This window comes from Panthera uncia, chromosome B4 (assembly GCF_023721935.1).
Source record: "Panthera uncia isolate 11264 chromosome B4, Puncia_PCG_1.0, whole genome shotgun sequence".
Lineage (NCBI taxonomy): Eukaryota > Metazoa > Chordata > Mammalia > Carnivora > Felidae > Panthera > Panthera uncia.
Genome location: NC_064809.1, coordinates 18,374,451 through 18,400,760, shown reverse-complemented (window position 1 = coordinate 18,400,760; position 26,310 = coordinate 18,374,451). Strand labels below are relative to the sequence as shown.

General features: G+C 39.2%; 1 protein-coding gene and 1 pseudogene across 1 annotated transcript in view; both read right to left on the bottom strand.

Moving 5' to 3' along the window:
• Positions 1-26,310, bottom strand: part of PLXDC2 (plexin domain containing 2) — a 446,547-nt gene that overhangs the window by 149,461 nt on the left and 270,776 nt on the right. The window lies entirely within an intron of this gene.
• LOC125918624 (phosphoglycerate kinase 1-like) lies at positions 818-10,268 on the bottom strand (annotated as a pseudogene).

The window sequence follows — 26,310 nt, the reverse complement described above, 5'->3', positions numbered from 1 at the left end:
AATGCTGCTTGTTGAAAAGACTATTCTTTCCTCATTGTGTATTCTCAGTACCCTTGTTGAACATCAATTGACTGTATATATGTGCATTTATTTCTGGCTTTCTATTCTGTTCCATTGGCTACAGTCTATCTTTATGTGAGTACCATTACTTTGTAATATATATATTTTTAATTTTTTAAAATGTTTTTATTTATTTTTGAGACAGAGAGACAGAGCATGAGCAGGGGAGGGGCAGAGAGAGAGGGAGACACAGAATCCGAAGCAGGCTCCAGGCTCTGAGCTGTCAGCACAGAGCCCGACACGGGGTTTGAACTCACAGACCATGAGATTATGACCTGAGCCAAAGTTGGACGCTTAGCCGACTCAGCCACCCAAGTGCCCCGTAATATGTTTTGAAACCAGAAAGTGTGACACCTTCATCTTTGTTTTACTTTCTCAAGATTGTTTGACTATTCAGAGTCTTTTGTAGTTTCATATGAATTTTAACATTTTTTTCTATTTCTGTAAAAAATGCAATTGGCTGGGGCGACGGGGTGGCTCAGTTGGTGAAGTGACTGACTTCAGCTCAGGTCAGGATCTCATGGTCTGTGAGTTTGAGCCCTGCGTTGGGCTCTGTGCTGACAGCTTGGAGGCGGGATCCTGCTTCAGATTCTGTGTCTCCCTCTCTCTCTGCCCCTCCCTCACTCATGCTCTGTCTGTCTCTTTCTCAAAAATAAATAAACATTAAAAAAAACATAAAAAAATGCAATTGGCATTTTTCTCTACCATTGGCAGAGATGGCATTAAGTTTGTAGATTGCTTTAGTAGTATGGACGTTTTATTTTATTTATTTTTCAATGGATGTTTTTATTATTTATTTAACAGATCACCAATGTTGTCTCCCTATCCCTCTACAATTAAAATTTCATCTTTTTTCCATGATGAGTAGTAAAACAAGGACAAAGTTAATCAGAATAAGCTACTTCAAAAAGAGAAGCTAACATAGCGCAGTTTCTTCTAAAAGGCAGAATAGAAGTATATGCCCTCTAGGATGCATAATCACCAAGTGATTATAAGTTACTAAGGAATTCAAATGGCATCTTGAAGGATGTAGGCAAATCCAGGGTGCAGTAAAGAGGAGCTGAGATGCTGTGCAACTGCTTAAGGGCTCCTGGCACTGCATCTCTTGGCTACTAGCTGAATCTTGACACAAGGGAAGATTTAGTCAATGCCAAGTGGAGATGTGGCAGGTGCTACACAAGAGATGTGTTCACTTAGGGGCTGTGCACAGGAACCAAAAGGCAGGAAAGTATTAAACACTTCTGACAGCATCCACCCCAGGAAGGACTTTGCCTTCCAGGAGCTCTAAACTGGCACCACCCCCAGTGCTCACAGGGCTGACTTTATCCTCTGTGTTCCATTTGGCCCAGTAAGGGGCAGTGTCTCCACCTCCTAGGATGGGGATGCATCTCCTGAAAGTGGCTTTCACCACCTCATCTATGAAGGCTTTGGTTCCTTGGCCAAAAGCTTCCCATTCAAATATGCCCACAGGTCCACTCCACACAATCTGCTCAGCCTGAAGAACTGCCTCAGCATACTTCTTGATCCTCTCAGGACCAAGGTCCAAGCCCATCCCACCAGTAGGTGTGCCAGAGGCTACAGTGGCTTGGCCAGTCTTGGCATTCTCATCAAACTTCTCAGCAGTGACAAAGTCAACAGGCAAGGTGATTTTCACACTGTTCTTCTCAGCTTTAGAGATGAGGACTTTGCTGATCTTGCCTCCCTCTTCATCAACAGAGAAGTGCCAATCTCCATGTTGTTGAGCACCTTAAGGAAAGTAAAAGCCATTCCACCACCAATAATCATCTCATTGACTTTGTCCAGTATATTGCTGATCATGTGGATATTGTCTGCGACTTTAGCTCTTCCCAGGAGGACCAGGAAGGATCAGTCTGTGCTCTCCAAGGCCTTGCAAAATGGCTCGGCTCCTTCTTCCTCAAGAAATGTCTGGCCTTCTGTGGCATACTGACTCCCACCATGTTGCTGTGGGCTCAGTGAGTCGTGCCAAAGCATCGTTGACATAGACATCCTAGCTTGGAAAGTGAAGCTTTGAAGGCTTCTATTTTGGCTGGCTCAGCTTTAACCTTATTCCCAGAAGCATCTTTTCCCTTCCCTTCTTTCTCCACATGGAGGTGGAGGTTCTCCAGCAGGATGACAGACCCAGCAGCTGGGTCAGCACAAGCTTCCTCCACTTCTGGGCCTGCATAGTCCCTCAAGAACAAAACATCTCTGCCCAGCAGAGATCTGAGTCCTGTAACGTCTGGCTCCAAAGAGTACTTGTCAGGCAGGGGGACACCTTCATGCCAGCCCAGATGGCTCATAAGAACAACTGACTTAGCTCCATTGTCCAAGCAGAATCGGATGCTTGGGATGGCAGCCTTGATTCGCTGGTTAGTTCTTATCTGGTTCCTCATAGGGACGTTAAAGTCCACCCTCATGACTATCTACTTCCCCTTCACATCCAGCTCGTCCAGAGTCAGCCTGTTAGAAAGCAACATCTTGGCAATACAGTGGCAATGACGCTGACAGAGCTTAAGGGGTGGAGAAGAAGGTGTCTGACGTGCTCTCGAGATACATGCGGAATGCAGAGTGTCCTGGGCCACTAGTATGGACATTTAAAAAACATGAAGTCTTCCGATCCATGAACACATGGCGTCTTTCCATTTATTTGTGTCTTCTTCAGTTTCTCTCACCAGTGTTTTATAGATTTTAGTATACAAGTCTTTCACCTCTTTGGGTAAATTTATTGCTAAACTTATTTTTTTCTTTCCAATGCTATTATACGTAGATAAATAAATATGAATATATATGTAAATAATAATAATAACAATATATAAATATAAATAGCAGAGGTTTTCCTCCCTCTGGTTATCTTTTCAGATAATTTGGTATTAGTGTCTAGAAACTTTACTTATATTTGTATGTCAACTTTATATTCTGCAACTTTACTCAATTCATTTATTCTAACACTTTTGTGTGTGTGTGTGTGTGTGTGTGTGTGTGTGTGTGTGATCCTTAAGGTTTTCAATATATAAAATTATGTCATCTGCAAACAGAGATAATTTTATTTCTGTCTTTCCCATTTGGATGCTTTTTATTACTTTTTCTTGCCAAACAGCCCTGGATAGGAAATGTGGTGAATCACATTAACTGATTTTCATATACTGAAGCATCCTTCCATCTGAGGGATAAATTCCATTTGGCAATGGTTTGTGCTTCTTTTCATGTGTTTGTTTGCTAGTATTGTGTTAATCAGGAATAATTTTCTGTATTTTTCTTTTCTAGTAATGTCTTTGTTTTGGCTTTGATATCATGGTAATGCTGGACTTACAGAATAAGTTTGGAAGTATTCCCTCCTTTTTCCATATTTTGGAAGAGATTGTGAAGGATTAGTGTTAATTCTAAAATCTTTAGTAGCGTTCACCCATGAAGATATACGATCTTTTTCTGTGCTGTGAGTTTTTTTTTTTTTTTTGATTACTGAATCAATTTTCTTTTTTTTTGGTTAATTGTTTTAAACATTTATTCATTTTTTGAGAGACAGAGAGAGACAGTGTGAGTGGGGGAAGGACAGAGAGAGAGGGAGACACAGAACCCAAAGCAGGCTCCAGGCTCTGAGCTGTCAGCACAGAGCCCAACACGGGACTCAAACTCATGAACCGTGAGATCATGACCTGAGCCGAAGTTGGACACTTAACCAACTGAGCCACCCAGGCACCCCAGTGATTCAATTTTCTTACTAATTATAGATATGTTCAGATTTTCTATTCCTTCATGATTTAGCCTTGGTAGGGTTCATGTTTCTACGAATTTATCCATTTCTTCTATGTTATCCAATTTCTTGGCATAGAATTGTTCACAGTAATTTCTTATGATCCTGTTTATTTCTGTGACATCAATTTTAATATTTCCTTCATTTCTGATTTTATTTATTTGAATCATTTCTCTATTTTTTCTAGTTAGTCTAAAGTTTGTCATTTTTTCTACTCTTTCAAAAATCACTTCTTAGCTATGTTGATATCTCTATTGTTTCTCTGGTCTCAATTTTATTTCTGCCCTAATCTTTATTATACCCTTCCTTCTGATAACTTTGAGTTTAGCTTGTGATTTTCCTAGTCCCTTGAGATGTAAAGTTAGTTTATTTGAGATCTTCTTTTTAATGTAGGTGCTTAGAATTATAAACTTCCCTCTTACTATTGCTTTTGCTACATCCAATAGTTTTGGTATGTTGTGTCTTTGTTTTCATTTGCCTGAAGATATTGTGCAATTTCCCTTGGATCTTTTTGTTTGGCCCATTAGTTGTCTGAGAGTGTGTTTTTTAAAGTCCACATATCGGTGAATTTTCCAGTTTTCCTTCTTACTATTAATTTCTAGTTTCATCCTACAGTGGTTGGAAAATATGTTCAATATGATTTCAGTCTTTTAAAATATATTAAGACTTCTTTTGTGGCCCAATATACGATCTATCCTGGAGAATGTTCCATGTGCAATTTTCTTAAGAAGACTGTGTGTTCTGCTGCTGTTGGGTAGGGTATTCTGTATATGTCTGTTAGGTTCATTTGGTGTACGGTGTTATTTAAGTATACTATTTCTTTATTGATTTTCTGTCTGGATGCTACTTCCATTATTGAATGTGGAGTATTAAAGTCTCTACTATTATTGAACTGCTGTCTATTTCTCCTTAAATTTGTCAATGCTTGTTTTACATATTTAGGAGCTCTGATGTTGGGTGCAGATTTTTTTTTTTAATACTGGTTATATCTTCCTACTGTGTTGACTCTTTTATCATGATATAATGTCCTTTGTGTCTTGTGACAGTTTTGACTTATAGTGTAGTTTCTCTGATATAAATATAGCTGTCCCTGTTCTCTTTTGGTTACCAATTATATGGAATATATTTTTCCATCCCTTTACGCGTATCCTTAAATCTAAAATGAGTTTCTTGTAGATAGCAGGTAGCTGGATTTTTTAAATCCATTCAGTCACTCTAAGCATTCTGATTGGGGAGTTTAATCCATTTACATTTATAGTAATTATTGATAGAGAAGAACTTACTATTTCTATTTTGTTAATTATTTTCAGTCTATCCTGTAGCTCTTTTGTCCATCTTTTCTTGTCTTGCTATCCGCTTTGTATTTCATTGATTTTGTAATGGTATATTTTGTTTCCTTTCTCTTTTTCTGTTGTGTATTTTCTATATGTTTTATTTTTGTGCTTACCATGGGGCTATCATAAAACGTCTGAGAGTTTTAATAGTCTATTTTAAGCTAATAACGCTGATATTTAAATCATTCTTAACCAGTTTTAAAAATGAAGTAAGTATGTCCTTCTTACAATGACTACAGTCTGATTCTTTACAACATTTATTGACAAAACAAACATCTCACTTTGACATTTTTGGTTTAGCTTTTAAAATAAACTAAACCAGATGTTAGTTTATAAATGTGTATAGTTTATTTGGAGAATATCTACAGTCCAAGTGAAATATATTTTTTTTCTGAATCACAAGGCAATTGTTTTAAAAAATTTAACACTGAATAAAGAAATTTATCTTTCAAATTACAAAACAACATAATATCAATTGCTGGTTTAAGTAAAAGAATTAATTCCATTTTTTAAAGCAATCTGATAATAAATTTCTTTTTAAAATGTCATGAAGAATTTACTATCAAGGCTAAAATGAATAAACTTATGTGAGGGTAACAGAAAATGACAGAAAGAATTTTAAGGCATTTTATTACTTGTTCCATTGTGAGTAACTTAGGTTTATGTCTATCACCCACACTAAACTGAATGTTCCCCTGCGGCAGGGAATGCATTGATCATTGTTTCCTCTGCCTACTGCTCTGTGTGGCACATAACTGGTTCTCTGCAAATTTTCACTGACTTCTATTGTGTAACTAAGAGGAGGGATGTAGGAGTGCGAACAACGTTGACTCCATCTTTGGTCCTCCGCCCCGTTCGTGCCCACACAGTGACTTCCCCCTTGGGGCTACGTGTTCCAGGCCCTGTGGAGGTTAATGTACGTCCTGACCAGAATGCAGGAAGGCTCGTTCTGATCTTCCCTAAAGTGGTGCACAAAAGACTCCACTTTAGATAACTAGTAGAGACCCTCTGGTGTGCAGATGGTGACCACACCACCATGCCCCTGGCTTTACAAAAGCCGGGGACTGGAGTCCAGATGAAGTGGAGAATAGCTTTGGAGAATAACCACATACTGCCTGGATCATCTGCCTGCCTGATTCCCCTTATGCCCCTATCAGCAGGTTACCCTGAGTAAAACTCTGTGAAAATGAAATGGAATGGCTTGCTCTGTTCTCAGTCTTAAAGTGCCTTCTCAGTCTGGAGGATACATTACGGACCCTCCACCTTCTAACAAGGGAGAGTAATAAAAATACATTTTACTTTAGTTCTGGTAGAATCAGACTCCCTGGTGAGGGAATGACAGCATACAAGGAGCCCAGTGAGGAGCCAGAGGTGACAGGAACAACCAGGTGTGAGGCGATATGCAACCTGACTGTTGGCAGTGAGAATGCAAAGAAACAGGGTCTGTGGGGGGAAAGATGAACAGAGCTGATAGAACAGGAAAAACAAAACAAAACAAAGGTACCTAAAAAAAACGTAGATTCTGCAAAACTGGAAGAAACATGTACAGATTGATGAACATGGGAGGAAGATTTAGGAGGAAAGACAATGAGGACTCAATATGGAAATTCCAGCAGCCAGCGGTGTGGAAGCAGGATGAGAGGCTGGGTGTTCCAGCGGGCGGTGTGCAGAGGAAGGCCAGGGACAGGCATGCTGGAGCCAGCCTTCAGGGTGGAGGAGCCTGAGCATGGGAAGGTGCACAGGAGGCCAGAGAAGGAAATACACCAGGTGAGATGTTGTTGCAGAAATCCACAGGGGTGATGATCTCCAAAGAGGAAGAGTTTATAGTATGAATGCCACCACTGAGGTGAAGGAATAGAACGGATATTTCTGATCAGGCCATTCTCTCTTATTGCTTATGATAAAGATCACAGGAGAGAGAACGGATTTACGCTGCAAGGTGATAGTAAAACACTTCTAAGTGGCATGGTCTGTCATTCTACTGCCCTCCTTGACCCAGCGCTAATTTATCCGTCCAGTTTTCACTCCAGGGTAGGCAAGGTCAGGTCTCCCTGCATCGTTTTTCAGTTTCTTTCATCTTTGTACCCCCTCCTGGAGAGCCCTTCTTCTGCATAAACTACACCTGTCAGAGCTGCACGTTCTCCAGCTTTATGTTAAACACTTCTTCCTCAACGATCTCCATCCCTGCTAGGCAGATGTCTCGTATTCCTTTGAACTTTCATGTAAGTTTTCAATTTTCCCACAGACTGAGGATATTTTTGGTATACGTTTACATATATATTGGTATATATTTGGTATAAATATATCAAACATAGTACCAAAAATATATACCAAATATATATACCATATATATATTTGTTTCCTTTCCTAGACATACGAATTTCCCTTTGAGGAGAGAAAGGTTCAGACTCAGCATTTGCTACACTTCTATGACTGCTTGGAAAAGAAAACTGTGCTTTGCATAGTTCGTTCATCCCCCACCCCGCCCCTCGTGGCAATCTGAGGGTTGACTCAGGTCAGATGCTGTTTTGGGGGACCAGATACAGCAATGAAAAGATGGAGAGGCTCCTGCCCTCTGGGAGCTTACTTTCCATGCATTGGCATTACATTGACTAGTTAAGGATCTTCCGAGTTCTAAAGATTTATTACTCTAGGATCATTTCCTAATTAGAGTAGTATTTTAAAAATATATTTAAATATTCTCCATTGAGGGGTGCCTGGGTGGCTCAGTTGGTTAAGCATCCAACTCTTTTTTTTTAATGTTTATTTATTTTGAGAGACTGATTTAGAGCACGAGGGAGATAGAGAAATCCCAAGCAGGGTTCACACTGTCGGTACAGAGCCTGATGTGGGGCTCGACCTCATTAACTGTGAAATCATGACCTGTGCCGAAATCAAGAGTTGAACGCTTAACTGACAGAACCATCCAGGCTCCCCAAGAAGCTGCTTCTTCACTCAAGGAATAACAATAGCCAATATGCTCAAGTTGTCAATTTGTATGGAACATTTAAAACCACTACATGGCAGTGACTCACACTGAAGGCAGCAACACTGTACTTTATAAAAATAATGCATTATAAAAAATGATGACACATTGTCATTGACACAATGCCCAAAACTCAATAGCTATTGCTAAGTACATCCTGGAAACAGAAGACTGAAACATATTATAATAGTAAGATTATCTAGTGTAAGCAGAAATTTGGGAGAATATGATATTCTATTTCATAAAGACAAACAAATGTAAATATTGTAACATCCCTGAGGGTAGGGGTTAGTCATCATAGATGGGAATTCCTCTTTTTTTTTTTTTTTAAACTAGGTAATTTATTGTTCCAGGGTTAGGAAAGGTTCAAATTTTTCTTTTTGTCCACCAGAAAACGATCAAGATGATTTCTGATTTCAGTTCTGATCAAGCTTTTCCTCCTTTGTATATACATAAACAAACACAAGAAATCCTCAATACATAGAACTTCCTCATGATTGCATTACAAAAATCTTAAAAACCTCTCAGCCTTTTTTTTTTTTTTACCCCTCAGCATTTTTTTTTTATCCACCTGTGATCTGAACTTTGCATCTATCACAAACTTGATAACCAATGAATCTTTCTAAAAACAAAACAAAACAATAAAACAAAACAGGTTCTGGAGATCTACTGTATTTTAACACAGGGCCTATTTTAACATAGGGCTAATGGTTAAAAATACTATATTGTCTACGGAGAAAAAACTGGGGTTGCCAGAGGGGAGGGGGGTGTGGGGAATGGGAGAAATAGGTGAAGGGGATTAAAAGGTACAAACTTTCAGTTAGAAAATAAATCACAGAGATGAAAAGTGTGGTCCAGGGAATATAATTAATATTGTAATAACGTTGTATGGTGACAGATGGTGACTAGATTTGTCATGGTGAGCACTGAACAATGTAGAGAATTGTTGAATCACTGTGTTATGCACCTGAAATAAATGGGATACCGTATGCCAACCACACTTCAGTAACACATATTTTTAAAAAGATAAATAAGAACTAGGGATGTAATATAAAATATGACTGTAGTTATATGCTTGTCTATTGTCTATTTGAAAGGTGTTTAGAGAGTAAATCCTAAGACTTCTCATCACAAGGAAAACCTTTTGTTTTTCTTTTCATCTTTTGTTTTGTTTTGTTTTGATCTCTGAACTTATTGCGGTGATCATTTTACAATATATGTAAGGTAAAATCTTAAACATACACGGTGCCATATGCCAATAATTGCCTTATGCCAATTATATGTCAACAAAACCAGGGTAGGGGCGCCTGAGTGGCTCAGTCGGTTAAGTGTCCGACTTTGGCTCAGGTCAGGAGCTCATGGTTCATGAGTTTGAGCCCTGCATTGGGCTCTCTGCTGTCAGCATAAAACACGCTTCAGATCCTCTGTCCTCCTCTATCTCTACCCCTCTCCTGCTTGTGCGCTTGCTCTCTCTCACTCTCTCTCTTCCTCTCAAAAATAAACATTAAAAAAAACTGGGGTAAAAAATACCATATTGTATACTTGAAATTTTGCCAATAGGGTAGATCTTCCATTCAGTCTTCTTGCCATTAAAGAAAAAAAGAAAAAAAAACAAAGAATGAACAAACGAATGAATGAGTGAGAGGAAACTTTAGGTGATGGATATGTTTATGGCTTTGATTGCATTGACGGTTTCATGGGTGACTATCTCCCAACTCCTCATGTTGTATTCATTAAATATCTGTAGCTTGCTTTAGGATGAGTCATATACTTGGGAAGCTCTAAAGGAAATAAGATTAGAAGATTGAGGATGAATGATAATTTGGGAACCTATCAAATGATATAACTTGTAGTAAAATAAAAAAGGTGATAATGAGGTTTCCTCCAATTTTAATATTGATACTAGCCTAAACTCAAACTTCTCAAACACTGATGAACTGGTATGAATACTTTCTTACCATTATATGATTTTGTTTGATCTATCACACAGAGATTTTCTTAATTGCCACTAACATCTTCCTTCTTTCCCTCACATATTATGTATGAACTGTGTCCAGTGCACGGGACACTGAAGAGAGAATGAGAGAAACATAGGACTATTATACCTGTCCTCATTGCTTTGATTCCCCGCCCCCCCCCCCATGCTCTATATTAATTCATTCTACAACAACTTTTCCTAAAAACCGCAGGGTGCCTTAGAGTTTTTAATCTGATGTAAATTCCCAAGAGGAAAATTTGGTAAATGGTAATGCCTAAATTTATTTGAGCAGGGATCCAATTTTTTAAAATTGCTGAGTGTCAGGGTACCTGAATCGCCCAGTCATTTATGCATCCAACTCTTGGTTTTGGTTCAGGTCATGATCTAGCGGTATGTGACATTGAGCCCCACATCAGACTCTGTGCTGGCAGCGCAGAGCCTGCTTGGGATCCTCTCTCTCTCTCCCTCTGTCTGCCTCTCCCCACGCTCTCTCTCAAAATAAAATAAATAAACTTAAAAAAAATTGCTGACTGTCTCTGAGCCCTACAGAATACATTGTGGGAAACATCACATTCCAGGGGAAGGGGCAGGGCCAAAGGATCCAGGAATACTCCCGGCTGATGTTAACCTGCTATACTCACCAATTTTTCATTCAATGGTTATTGGTAATAAGAAGTAATCTGTCCATTTTGAGAAAGATCAATCAGAGAAACTTGTGTAACAATCAGCTTTTGTCCTAAAGAGATTTTTCTAGACCCTGAATTATGCCCTCCTCTTGATTATGAAATAAGACCCCAAATTAAATTCTTTAAGCAAACAGATGAAACACAGATAAGATAAAGGTTTACTTCAGTGAATTTCTAGGATAATATCAACAATTTATTTCCTACATTTCAAAGTCTGAGGAAGATATATAAGTATAGAGAATAGGGATCTAAGAAGTCTGATAAGGAGAATTGCAAAGTATTAGCTTGTACCTAAAACCATTTATGAAATCTAGTAAAAAGATTAATCTAAAAGAATTACTAAAGATAATTTCTTTAGGAATAATCTCCTAGATTAATTTGTTGAATTTTCCTCCTTTTGTTCATATTCCCTGGTGAAATTATTTTCTTTCTGAGAAATATACATTCTTACTCCTAAGAGGTAAATATCTTGAAATAATTTCTATTCTGAGGATAGGAATCCAAACAACAACAGCCAAAACACTCTAAACAGAACAAACTCTAACACTCAAAATACCCTACACAGAATGACCTCTTTCCCAAAGTGGCTTCTGTCCATCAGAAAGACTTTTGAAAGTCACCTTTACACAGTAACTCTTCCAAGAGCAGTTTCAGGACCTTAACTATGACAGTGAAGGAAGACCATGGCACATGGCTATTCTTAGGTCAGTGTTTCACAAAGGTAGATTTAATCTTATCCTGATTAAAATGAAAAACAAAACAGAAGGTTTTTTTTTTTTTTAATGTTTATTTATTTTTGAGACAGGGAGAGACAGCATGAATGGGGGAGGGTCAGAGAGAGAGGGAGACACAGAATCTGAAACAGGCTCCAGGCTCTGAGCTGTCAGCACAGAGCCCGACGCGGGGCTCGAACTCACGGACTGCGAGATCATGACCTGAGCCGAAGTCAGATGCTTAACCGACTGAGCCACCCAGGCGCCCCAAAACAGAAGTTTAGATGTCACCTCTCAGGTACTTATTTCTGCTTTTATCTTTCTTCTCAAACTATTACAAACTCTGTGGTTTGGCTCTTGACTCAGTTTGTTCACATTATCATTTAATAAGGTCTCACTCTGACTTTTGCCTCTACATTGGAAGAAAATTACCAGGCTTCATGGCAGAAATTACCCTGTCCGCTCAGACATTCTATTTTCTTCTAATTCAACCTACTAGTCATATGATCAACATGGTCACATGTTAAACTTGTGTGAGGTCATCAACTGACAAATTAATTTTGCAAAAAATAAGACTGAAGGAAATTCTTGGTGCCATAGAAGTAAACTGAGTCAACAAAGCCATTGGTCATCCAGTTTCTGAATATAACATTATGATTCCTTAAAGGCAGGAACTGTGCTTTATTTATCTGTGTCTGATATTTAGTTTAGTGTCTGATATAAAATAGCCCTCAAGAAATGTTTGTGGAATTAATGAATATTTTAAACTATTCAAGGCCAACAATGCATTTTAAATAACCATACTTTTCATGGGTTTAACTCATCAATTATTGTATAATTTAACATCCTAAAATTGAAATGAGCAAATCAATTTGTGGAGATGAAGTAAATGATGTCCCAGGTCACATCACTCAAGAGCAGGTCAGGGATCTGAACTGAATCTGCCTCCGAATGCCATGATTTCACAGAGCACCAGGCTCTTTCTCAGAAGGTTCTTAATGATGATTAATGCGATGCCCAACTATGGTGATAGCAAAGCTAACTAGACAGATAAAGAATGGGGCATTGGGAGATCTGGTTGTTTGACTTTACCAGCGCCTACACAGTTATATTCCCTATTTCCCTGACTTGCTCAGGAATGCCAGAAAGAGACGGGTTGTTGTGTGTAGGGGATCGAAGGGGGGATGTGGAAGACACTGCAGTCATGTCTTTTGCTCATGGTGATCTACCTTGTGAATTCTCACAGCCCTGGATTTCCCTGCCACTCAGCATCCCTCAGGCATCCCTGCCAATTGCTTGGAGAACAATTGAACTGAACTGCACAATGCATCTGGAAACTAAATAATGACCACAAATATTTGCTTCTTTAATACACATTTCATTGATTCCTGTCATCAATGTGGATAATCATGCTTATCATAATATTCATTTGAAGTCAACAATGTTAAGATTAATTGTGAATCATTCCAACTGAGGCTGAGGACATGTTTTCCTCTGGAAATGACATTAAACATTGTAGTTCATGTGTGCAGGCCAACCTAAAAATAGGATATCGATTTATGTGGCACAAATATTTGTTGCGTGTGCAACATTTCTAGAACAGAATGAAGTAGGACTAGTACAGAAAGAATGCTCGTTTCTCCATATACCAATAAAAGGTTGGTGGAGGCTGAAGTGGAACATAAGGATCATCTTATTCCCAAGGTCAGGTAGTGGGAGTGCTGTTGGTACCACCCACAGCCCAGAATCAATAGGACCCGGAAGCTCTTAGGACAGTGAGAAGGCAGGAGGACTGCACAAAGAGAAGTGATTGCTGCAGATGAACACTGTTCTCCTCACGATTAATTATGTTTCTTTAACTTCATGTTTTTATTGCTGCCTGTGTGACCCTGACTTATTCACTCCATGAGGGTCAGTTTCCTCCTATGCTTGTTGGCAGCAGAACAGCCACACTGCTAGTTTGTAGTAAAGATTAGAGATAATACACCTAAAGCCCCTAACATAAAGACTGGTGCCTAGCAGGCATTCTGGGAACAGTCTATCACCACTGTTACTCCTGCAATAACTACCATGATGACCACTGTTTCTCTCACCACCACGATTACTTGCTACTTGCTGGTCAACTAAAGGGGCTGGCCCTAGAGGATACAGCTTGATTTGTTTCCCACCGCAGCCTTCAAACTCACCCTACTGAATCTCTTCTCTTTTTCCTTGACATCTTGGGAACACACTGTATCATTGCAGGTATTAATGAGTAGCACCATTTTTTAGGTATTAGGCTGCAGACTTAAGAACCGAAGGTCTCTACCTCATCTGGTTTAAAGCCAGTTTAAAGGTAATCCCTCCCCATCCAAGCTTAGATTGGACCCGAGGCTCATGGACCCAGAGTGCAGGTGGTCTGCCCTTTTACCCCCACCCCTCTGGCTGCTTGGCTCCTGTGGTCAACAGAAGCAAGACACGGAAGAACAAGGAACTGAGGCTTCTTTACAATTAGCTAGTTTTCCTTGGATCTCTCTCTTGGGTATTAGGCAGGCATGATGTCATGGCAGGTATCAAAATCCATGAGGTGAATTTACAGATTTTTCAGAAAGTTCCACCCCCTCCTCCTGGGCTCTCTCCCACTGCCATTCTGACTTGAGGGAAGCACTCTTGGGTCGACACTCCCCTGCCACTTCCCCACTTCCCCACGTCTGGTTCTCAGTGGTAAGCCCACAGACTTTTTGTGCTGCACACACTTTGTTCCAGGAGGGAGGGTGTTGATAAGTAACTCGAGCTGGGCTAGCCTTCTTGGCATCTACTGAACAATGGGAACAATGTGACTGTTGCCATATATCACATTTGCCCTTTGTCCTCACTCCCCCTGCAAGCTACTTTACAGCCTCCCCCTTAGACTTCTTCAGTTCGAGTCCATGGCGAAGGAGGAACATTACATGGTTTATACTCTCCTGTTTTCTGAAGACCCTTCTCTCTAATGAATCAGAATCTTCCCTATACAAGCTCTCTCATACTTTGGTCTCTCTTTAGACTGTAGAACAACTTATTACCCACTGTCTTCAACACTGAGAGTTGACTGTGACCCAGAAGAATATGGTCCTTGTCTTTGCTCTTATCTACGTACACTGAAACACATGAAGGAGTGCCACGGGGTGGAGGTGAGGAAGGAGAGTGAGCATATGAACTGGCAAAGTGTTCTCTCTCACCTGCTCCTCATTTACTCTCCAAGTATGGAGCTCATGCCCTCAACAAAAGCTGCAGTGCATTTGGAAGAAGGGGAATGAAAAATTCATCTGACTCAGGACAGGTTGGAGATCATGTGGCCTACAAGAAGAAAGCAGGCTTTGCCATAGTACAAGAGAAGGAGAGTCTACCCAGAGATTCATATGTAAGGCATTTGTGTAAACTGATTCATTAAAACTAAGAAATACTCATATGGGACCTAGTTGTTGGCAGTAAGAAGTTGATAATTTCATTAGGAAAATTAAATGTTCATACAGAAAGCAGATAAAATGACATATAACAATATACATGACAGAACAGCATCATACACTGGAGACTAACTCTTTAGGGAATTTTAACAAGGAGCTGGAGTTGGTCCAGGAAAAATTCCTATAGGAAACTGGTCCAAAAAATTCCTACAGCAAATAGGAACTAAAGCAAGATATAAGGGATAGGAAGGCTGTTGAGTATTTTTTATTAGTATTTTAATAGCTGTTTAAAGCAACAAAAGCACTTCAGTGTAAGACTTTGAAAACAAAATTATAAAAAAAGTAAATAAAAATCAAATTTGATTCTACTACCCTGAGATAACTACTGTTGTTAACATTTTCAACTTTGTTCCATTCTTTCTCCCTCAGAAATCCTATTACATTTCCCTAGACAATCTATCATCTCAACATAAAAGGGACTATTGCATATTTTGTCCTCTTCTCAAATTGCCCTCCCCCTGCTCGGAACTTGTCACTCTCAGCTGGTGACTTTACTTTTTATTTCACTGAAGGAGCAGAAGCCATCAGGATGAACTGGCTTCCGTCTGAGAGGCCAACCATTCCAACTGGGCACTTTCTGCCCTGAAGGACTCTGCTCCTTCCGTTAGACATTCTAAGATATATCTTCCCAGTTTTCATGCACACACATGCACGCGTGTACACACACACACACATGCAGACACATGCCTCCTCTGACTCCACGACCCACAAAATAAAACACACTCTTCCTTTGGTTCCACATCTCTTCCAGGTGGGATCCTACTTCTCTGCACCCTTGTACAAAATTATTTCAAAGGTTTGTTAAAAATGCCATCTCCCATCTTCACATTCCCCTTCCTCTCCAACTCCAACCACCAATCAGGTGTCTGTTCCCAGGACTCCTTCAAAGCTGTCCTTATCAGTGTAAGCAGTGAGGTCCACACTGCCTGGCTAATGCTTGACCCACGTCAAGAACTTCCAGGGCCCTCTTTTTTCATTAAAGCATTAAAAATTGTTTTATGACTGTGTTGTTACAAAAACCAACGTAACCTAGTCCAGGTTCAGTATTACATATTCATTGTTACTATATTCATATTTTTTTTCTTCTAATTGAAAAAAAAATGAAATTAAAACATTCCATGTGCCCTACGATATCATGGGACCTAGGTACTGTGCCTCCTGTCCCCAGTGGGTAAGATGGCCCTGAGGGTAACTTGTTAGTCCTCATCTTGCTCAAACTCTGGAAAACACTCCATGCAGTTGATAATCTTCTTGTTGGTTTTGTTCCCACCTCACTGGTTGTTGTTCCTCAGCCTCTTCTGAGGCATGCTCCTCCTTCCTGCCTTGCCAATATTGACATAGTCCACACCTGAGTGTGGGACCCCTTCTCTGTCTATGAGAACAATCCTAGGGCCTCTCAACCTGTCCCGTGGCTGTAGAAGGTGATCCCTCCTAAACTTCTATCTCCAACCCCCATTTTCCCTCTGAAATTTGGACTCTGAAATCTTAACTCCTTATATTACATCTCCAGGTGAATGTTACATAGGGATCTCCAACATACTTTGACTAAAATAGAATCCCCTTAATCTTGTTCTTCCCTAGTGTTCTACCGTGCAATAAATAACACTACTATGCACTCAATTGCTCAAGCCCAAATACTTAAAAATCACCTTTGACGTTTCTCTTTTCCTCATATCCTTTACCCAATTCATCAGGAAATGTTATCCTGAATGTTATCAGCAGTACCTTCAAAACATATCCAGAAACCTTCCATTATGGCAACAGAGTAAGACAGATGGATAACTCATTTAATAAATAAAAGAGTGATTAGATTTATGAGCTTGAAGGACAGTATAAATAAATAATAATTGTAGCTTAAGGTAAGGGCTGTGCAACAGAGAAAGGGGAAAGCTGGGGAAGAGTATTCAATCACTCCCAGAGAGGTGGTGATCATTACCCAAACCAAATGTACAGCATTTTAGGGAACACTGAGTTATCCATATAAAAATAAAATATAGATATAGGATGAGGTTTAGGTTTGATGTTTAGTAACGATATGGAACGCAGAATGCAGATCTGGATACCGATGGAGAATTTGTGAAATCTAAAAAATGAGCAGTTCGGACTCACATGGTGGGGCATGCTTATGTACACAGAATGGCAGAAGAAATGGTGACCAAAGTGCATCAGATAAGGATCTCTTAAAAGACTGGTAACAAATCAAGATATTGTTATTTACTAGAATACAAGGGAAGAAAATGCTTCATGAGGAGGAGATGATCAGTAGAGCCCTATGCCACAAAAAGGTCCAGGAGAATTAAGGTCAGTTAATAATTATGTAAGCTGTTGGCAACTACTTGAACACTTCCATTTTGGTAATGATAAGCCTAGAAAGCAGAGTAAGAACATTAAGGGCTTTTCAATAAGGCATCAATCAAAAACATTTTTAGGAGAAGAAAAAAGGAAATAGCATAGTGACTAAGGCAGGAAACTGAGTGAAACCAACATTTTCACAATTTGTGAGGTATGAAGTAGGTAATGGTGGTTGAGAAGAAAGTGGGAGGGGTGTCTGGGTGGCTCAGGAGGTTAAGCATCTGACTCTTGGTTTTGGCTCAGGTCATAATCTCACGGTTTGTGAGTTTGAGCCCTGCACGGGATCTGTGCTGACAGTGTGCAGCCTGCCTGGGATTATCTCTTCCCCTCTCTCTCTCTCTGCTCCTCCTCTGCACTCTCTTTCTCTCAAAATAAGTAAACTTAAAAAAATTATATATATACATATATATATATATACATATATATATATAATTCTTTATATTATTTGTATATAATTCTTTATAATTCTATGTATATCTAATTCTATATATATATAAGTGGGAAACTTCAGGAGGTTAGGCAAGAAAGGACTGATTCTGAGTGTAGGTTCTTCGGGAGTCTAAATCTAAAAAATAACATGACTGATTGATGGTTGGCAGGAGTTTGTTTTTAGGCTGATAATTCATTCTTTCCTCTGTTGACTTAGAAGTAACACAAAACTTGTGACACAGCCTTCACTGAACCAAAATGCGAGCCACGCATTTTCACTTTGCCTTAGAAGAGTGTGTATGGGTAGATCAGTGTTACCCCATCTTTTAGGGGTTCTCAGACCCAGTTCCAATGTGGGGGGATCCTCCCCCACACTACACCAAGCAATTCTTAGACACCAGCAGAATGTCCAAGATGCAACTCAATTCTGACACTATCTACCCAGAAATAACATCAGATTCCACAGATTATAAGAGTTCAGTCCCACAAGGCTGACCCTCCCCACCCCCTAGATCAATTGCAATCCCCAGGCTGCTACCTTCCCTCTGACCCACGGGCTACAGTTTTGAGGCTCCAACAACCTCCTCCTTAGGTTTAATCAATTTGCTAGAGTTGCTTACAGATTTAGGGAAAAGTGACTTACATTTACCAGTTTGTTAAAGGATATGATAAAGGGTATGAATCAACACTTAGATCAAGAGATGCGTAAAGCAAGGAATGAGGAAGGGGCGTGGAGCTTCTATGTCCTCTCCAGGTGCACCACTCTCCCTGCTTCTCTACCTGGTCACTAACCCAGAAGCTCTCTGAATCCAGTCCTTTTGGGTTTTTTTAAAAGGCTTCATTACACAGTCATGATTGACTAAGTCGGTGGCCATTGTCTGATTCAATCTCCAGCCCCTCTCCCTTCCCCGGAGGTCTGGGGCTGGGACTGAAAGTGCCAACCCTCTCATAACTTGGTCTGTCCTCCTTCCTGGCAACCAACTGCCATTCTTACCTAAAGGCTTTGGAAACTTGCCTCATTAACACAACAAAAGCTTTCTTTATCTCCCTTATGGCAGGAAATTCCAAGGGTTTTAGGAGCTATGCGCCAGAAATCATGGATGAAGACCAAAAATACATACGAGAAATATATATTTGGTCATTTCTTGTAAGTCACAATATTGCTCCCTGTCCTCTCAGACGGTTGAACATATTATATTATCCCCGTATGCCATTTTTAGAAATCACTAGATGCCATTAATACTTGATATCGCCATTTTTCCTGTGACTTATTTCCATCACTGCAGAAAAAAAAGTTAAAGTAGATGGATTGCAGCTGCTGGCCAATGCCTTGAGACCTTAATGATAACAAGTTCAAATTGAATTTACTAAACTAGAAGTGAGGGCAACATGCAAGATGATATAGTGATTGTCGTGTAATTGCCAATACAATTCATATCTTGTTTAGGTCCTTTTTCCTTCCAGCCCACGGGGATATCATTTGGGCTCCAATACATAGCAGGCAACCCTTATCTCAATACAGATGAGTGCCCGGCAAAAACTGGGTTCTCGTGATGAACAGTTTTGAGACCAACAGATCGAATCAAAAATCAAAATTTAAAGTGCAACAAATTATTGGCAGAATTATTTCACCAGCCAAAAGACCCCACTCCCTCCTCTCTGTCACCTGTGTTTGCTAGTGGTTATCAACTGTGACACTAGGGAGAGGGAGAGAATAGTAACAGGAATGACATGTCCTGAGCAACTGAGCGGCAGCTCTGAATTAAATTAAGTATCTTCAGAGTCCCACAAAATGTCTAGAGTTGGCTGATAACTACACAGTGTTTACTTCCACCCCTTACTTTGGAGGAAGAAGAGGTTTGTATCCCATCACCTCCATGTTATGGATTGTCTGTTACGTTGCTATGGAAACCTACTATTTCCTTTCGCGATCACACCTCCCCCTCTATACATCTTACAAATGGAAAATACGAGCGGGATTACAAATTTATAAAAACTTCATTAGAAACTCCTACGTGCAGACTAAGGGTTTAGTGAGAAAGAACAGGATTAGATTTTTCCTGTGTGAATCATTGGTTTCACCAGAAATCCTTCAACACTTTCTCCCACCGCTACTTATGGTTCTTCACAAGTGGTGATATTTCCATGGATAGTCAGCCTTTGCTAGAATGAGATTCACTTGCTTAGCGTGTCCTTACTGTGTACTTCTTCCTAGCGACGAGAAAGAGATAAGCTTTTTGTTTGTCTTCTTGAAGCTACTGGCTCAGATCCCTCTTATAAGTTTTGTGACAGAGAATTAGCGGTTAGATTCGTATTTTCAATTAATTCATTTTTTGAATAGCTAACGTAAGAAGTGTTTTATTTTTCTTTTGCATCAGTCTTACATACTGGTTTTATATTTCAAGGCTTATAATATCACAGCTATGCTGTGTTACCTTTTCTATAAAAGCTATTTTGGTTAAAAGAAACACTACACTTGAGAATGTATAACTAAAAGAAAATAGTAAAACAAAGGAGAAGATTCCTATCAAACATAATTAAGAGAATGCCCTTAGCAACACAGTCACTCCCTCAGTCAAATCTAACTAGATTTCATCTTTCCAGACCTTTCCCCTCAGATCTCTTCAAGTGGGAGATGAAATACTGTGAAAATGGCAACATTTTCTTCTGGCTCAGACGCCTTCTTCACTTAAACTACTTAGCACTGTTTTTCTTATATTGCTGTCCATGCTCATTTTCTATTTTATTACTAAACAAAGAAACACTAAACAACAACAACAGTAATGAAAAACAAACCTTGAAACATTCTTTTGGGGGTCTGTGAGAAATAGACTAGAAATGCAACACTCAGATGTTCCATTTTTAATTTTTAAATACATTTTCGGTGAAGGTTATGTAATTGCGGTTTATCAAAATGATGGGCCACCAGCCTTGCGAGCTAACATTTAGTGCCATGGCAGAGTAGTCGTCACATAATTAGATCACGCAAAGCAATTTCTAAGACAGTACACACTGCCGGATCCCTTTGATATGGCTGGGAGAATATACTACAAAATGTGAACAGTGATGATTTCTGGGCGTGGATATTAACAGTGGCTTTTATTTTCTTTTTCATGCTCCTCATTATTTTCCAAACATTTCAGAACGTAACAGTCAGGGATGCTTTTGGCTGCAATAACTGAAAATCTGACTACTCATGGCTTAAACAAATACTGGTTTATTTATTTATGTATTTATTTCTACATTTTTACCCATCAAGAAGACTGGAATGGGAAGTGGTTGGCATTGTTTCAGCTGCTTAATAATGATCTTTCAAACTTCCCATCTTTAGATTTGCTTTTTTCCCCTCCTTATTGGCTCTCTGCCTCATGATCACAAACCGTTACCTTAGAAAAAAGGAATCATATGGGATTTCAAGTTAGAAAATGGGGCCAGAAATAGTTTAGTCATGTTTCGTCCACTGAGTCTTCACTGAAGTCCCTTTCTGAAAACTGATTCCCAAAGTGATTTTTCCTTCCATCTCATTTGCCAGAACTGGATTCCAGGGCCATCTAGAGCTACACAGCATGTAGAGACAGACCGCCATATCTTGGTTTAGATTCATCATAAATCATCGCCTACATCTTATGGGAACAATGATGTCTTCAACAAAACCACTTAGTGGGGAAGGAAATGGGAATGTGTATTCAGTAGTTCCAGAGGCTGAAAAATGCCCCACCTCCCAAATATAGCCATGTTCTAATCTCCAGAACATTTGAATGTCGCCTTATGTGGCATATAGGGGTCTCTGCAGATCCTTAACTGTTAAGGATCTTGAGGTGGGGAGATTATCCTGCACCGTATGGGTAGGCCTTAAATGCAATCACATGAATCCATAAAACAAGGAAGTGCCAGGAGATTAGGAGATTAGACACACATACATACATACATAGGAGAAAATGATACAAGGATAGAGCAGAGAGAGATTAGAATATACTGGCCTTGAAGATTAGAATGCTGTGCTCACTCGCCAAGCAATTCACACAGGAAGATACAAGGAACATATTCTCCTTTAGAGCCTGCCTAAGGAGCAAGGCCCTGCCAACACTGATTTTGGGCTTAGTGATACTAATCGCCAACTCCTGACTTCCAGAACAGCATCCTGAGAGAACAAATCTCTGTTGTTTTAAGCTACCCTGTTTGTGCTCCGTTAGTTTCCTTAGTCAAAGGAAACTAATACAGATAGGAAAGTGAGGTTTTATGCAGGCCACCTTGACTATACTATGATTATGTGTGTGTATAATATATACTAAGTAATATATTACACTTTTAAAATAATATATTTTAGAATATATTCTTCTTTTAGAATATTCTAGAATATTCTTCTACTTTTAGAAGAACATTATTTAAAAAATAATTTGTGAAACAATGAATGAACACTTCCCATATTTCCACTTCAAGGAAATAATGTATTTTCAGCAAGGTGCTACCCCAAATGTGAGCAAATCTTTATAGGATCCATAGACATCTATAACCCAGTGCCCCTGACTTCTGCAGACACTGCCTGGGCATTTTCAAAAGTGGATCTGGCCACACAAGATAAATTACTGATACTCTGCTAGCTCTAGATTCAGCATTTTTTTTCAACTATAACCTTAAGTTTAGAAAAAGAAATTTGTAGGTGAAAACAAATAGATTCATGCTCAACCCAAAAGGCATAACTGGGACAAGTTTTTCAGGAATAAATTAAGGAAATGGAAAAAGAGCAGGGCTCTTAATTTTCCTACAGAAACAAGGTGAAAATAGTAATAGTATCTTTAATCTGCCACGGAAAATAAGTGAGGGATGACAGAATATTGGTATTCACTTCAAAGCCGGTTATTAAATTTTTCCTTTTTTCCCTCCAGAACTCAACATGACACGGGCTATTTTCAGACTATGATCTCTCTTTCATCAAAGTCAGCCCTAGCTGTGAAGACCACCTGGTCCACATAATTACCTTAAGCACAGTCTCTGTGTCTCCTGCTTCAAATGACCTCTTTCTTGGTGAAATAAGACGTCTCTTACCTTTGGCTGTGTGAAATATGCTCTCAACTCTAAATTACTTATTCACGGGAGACAAATGCTCCTGGATCAATTCAGAGCACTGATCTCTCTCAGTGGGCCCATGAGAACTCTATTCCCAGGGCACAACAAGAAGGCAATCTGCAGATTACCAGACAGAAATGACTAGGGAGGTCGGAAAAACAGCCAAGTGAAAAACCTGCAGAACTGCGCTTCTCAAAATCTTGCTCAGAGAAATCTAAGAAGGAAGTTAAATGCCTCTTTCTTCACGCATGAAACAAATAGTTAGACCCTACCTTTAGAGAGCGCACACTGCTTGTCCAATGCTTGTAATGATTTTATATTCATCACTTAACACTTTTTTCCTGAGTCCCTTTCCCCAACACATATATCCATAAATTGGCATGAACTTTCAAGTTTTATAATTACAAAAGAAATCTCTGTAATCAAACATACAAAATAATTACTTAGCCTCAGAGACTATCAATGCTTACAGAATGTAAGCTTGGAGTCCTCATGGCATGAAGATTTCTCCTGCCTGATTCTCTACCCCATCTGGCACTGTTGGGCACCACATTTGTCTTAAAACTATCTCCTCTCTTAAAATCTGGGCACTGTGCCTCCTTCTCCTTCCCCTGACTACGGAGTCTGTTTTCTTCATTTGCTCTCTTCTGTCAAAACTGAAATCAAATTCCTTGCTTCTAATCTCTTCTCCTCCCTTCCTATCCCTCTTCTCCATTCCTCACTCCTGCCATCCTGTCCTTCCTTCTTCCCAGCTCTTCCTTCTCCTGGATCTCTTCCCCTCCCCTTCCCTCTCTTCTCCTTTCCTTTCTTTTCCTTTTTTTTGGGGGGGGGGGAGGAAGGTTCTTTTTCATCCCAATTTCCCCCTATAATATCATTTCCTTCCATGGTGAGGTTGTTATATGAGGTAATAATTCCACAACTGATTTCTCTAGTCCTGATCAAAAAAGGGGGGTATGCAAAATCATTGAATCAAAACTGAAATGTGCATGGAGGGATTGGTTACCCACAAGTCAGATACTAATTAAGACAAGAAAGTGAGTGGAGAGACTTTTGAAATGTCACACAGTGTTCTCCTTTTATCCCAGCTGAGACTCTACTTAAATCAGCATTTGCCAAATTTTCCAGAGAACATTGGTTGGGCAAGACGGTCCTTGGGAAAAAAAAAAAAAAGATTTCAATGGTCAAATTAATTAGGGAAAAACTACATATCTCCATTATGAATTTTATTTTATTTTATTTATTTATTTTTTTTAAATTTTTTTTTCAACGTTTTTTATTTATTTTGGGGACAGAGAGAGACAGAGCATGAACGGGGGAGGGGCAGAGAGAGAGGGAGACACAGAATCAGAAACAGGCTCCAGGCTCCGAGCCATCAGCCCAGAGCCTGACGCGGGGCTCGAACTCACGGACTGCGAGATCGTGACCTGGCTGAAGTCGGACGCTTAACCGACTGCGCCACCCAGGCGCCCCTCCATTATGAATTTTAATAAACAATATCATAAGGACTGAAAATTCTTAGAGGAAATAAATTTATCTGTATTTAATCCAATGTTACACAAACTTATTTGACCACGCAACCTTTTTTATAAGTCAACTGATCTTAATGAACATCTCATAACTCCTAACAATCCAGTGGCACTAGATTGTGTGACAATGTCCATAACTCCTTGTTAGAGTGCAGAGGGATTTTTAACAATTCCATCTGAAACCTACTTTCTACACATTCTTTTTTCCACTGCCTTCTCTTCACCTTCCCCTCCCCTGGTGTACCTAATACTCTACTAATCACCAAATTATTTGAAATCTGGAAGATACCTACTCATGCCTGATCTCTCTCCTTTCTATTGCTGGTGTGCTCTCATACCTTTTTTTGTTTGTTTGTTTTTGTTTTTTAGATTGCTCCTATCTGCAACTTTAAAAAAGATTTGCTTGATCACTTTCCTCTTTATCCAAGTGAATCCCTTGTTTCCTACTTTGTGTTCCCATCTCACTTTGTAAATATCCCTAGAAATACACAAATTCTACTGAACCTATTGCATCCAGTAAATTGCAAATCTCTATACCTACACTGTCCAATAAGGTAGGATGAGCCACACAATGTAACATCTGAGCATATAAAATGTGGCTGGTCTGAATTGAGATACGCTACATGCAAAAAATACACACTGGACTGTGAAGACTGATGGCCAAAAAATGAAACAAATTATTAATAATTGAAATATTGATTGTGTATTGAAATGTTAATATACTGTATATATTTGGTGAAATTAATTTTGCCTATTTATTTCACTTTTTATGTAACTAACTACTAGAACATTTTTAATTACATATATGCTCACATTTGTGAGTGCCATTGTTCCATTAGATGGCATTGTTCTACAAGGTTGGCACCCCCTCTTTCCACACCTCCTAGCCGTACTTGTAATTGTCACTTAGCAAATGTTTCTTGAATAAATGCAATTCGTTCACAAGGTAAAAATGAAATTAGAGAAGGTCCTGAACTTCTGAAGTTGTGACATTTTCTTACAGATAGTAAATGTGAATATTCCATAAGCATTATACACGTTATGTGCCAAATACAATATGGCTTTGAGCTAAGCAATCATTCCATACTTAGCTATTTTATAGGAAGCTCTGGAAAATAACTCCCTCACAAAATATATCCTTACCATTAACGTTCACCACATGTCAAAATTAGTTGAAAAAGCGTACCTTTAAGCAATATTAAGAGTATTAGGAGTATGGTATCCCAATTGCACAATTTCTAATATGAAGGGTTTTTTCCTAGAATATTCAATCAAATATCTATCCTTCAGTGATGGTATCCTGAGGTAATAGGTAATAACATTCCTCTTTTAGACAGAAAAGGAATGGAAACAAAAGGAAAAAAAAAGCTCAAGATCTCACTGGCTTTTACAGATAAACCCTCTACCACCCTAAGATAGTATGCACATAAAACCACATCAGAGCCTCGGCAACTTCCTATGGAAACAATGCTACTGCACTTTGATGAGGGCAGAAAAGGAATCCCAGTTGTAAGGCAGCCCAAGTCCTTCATCATTTCCAGTCATAGGATTTCTTGAATCACTTTGAAGGCACAATCCTTGACAGAAATGTAGTAGAAATCCTGGTCTAACACTGGACAGAAAATTAAACCCATGTGAGTTTCAGTCTTAGCTAAATCTCTCTGTGCAGCCTTGGGTAGACTGCTTACTGTCTGTGTCTCGGGATATGTCAGAATTAAAGAAATAATTCATAAAACTTCTGTCTGTAGTAATTCGCACAAACTGATGCTGAGGATGATGTCAATCTTTTAAACCATATCAAAATAGTTTTCATGAGTGCACAGGATACTATGTTCCTTTCCTTCCGTTAAAAATCCAGTGGTTAATTAAGCAACAGATGAAGACTTCCTTTAAAGAAGATTTAATAGATAGATCAATATTCCCGTAAATTATTTGCACTGTTT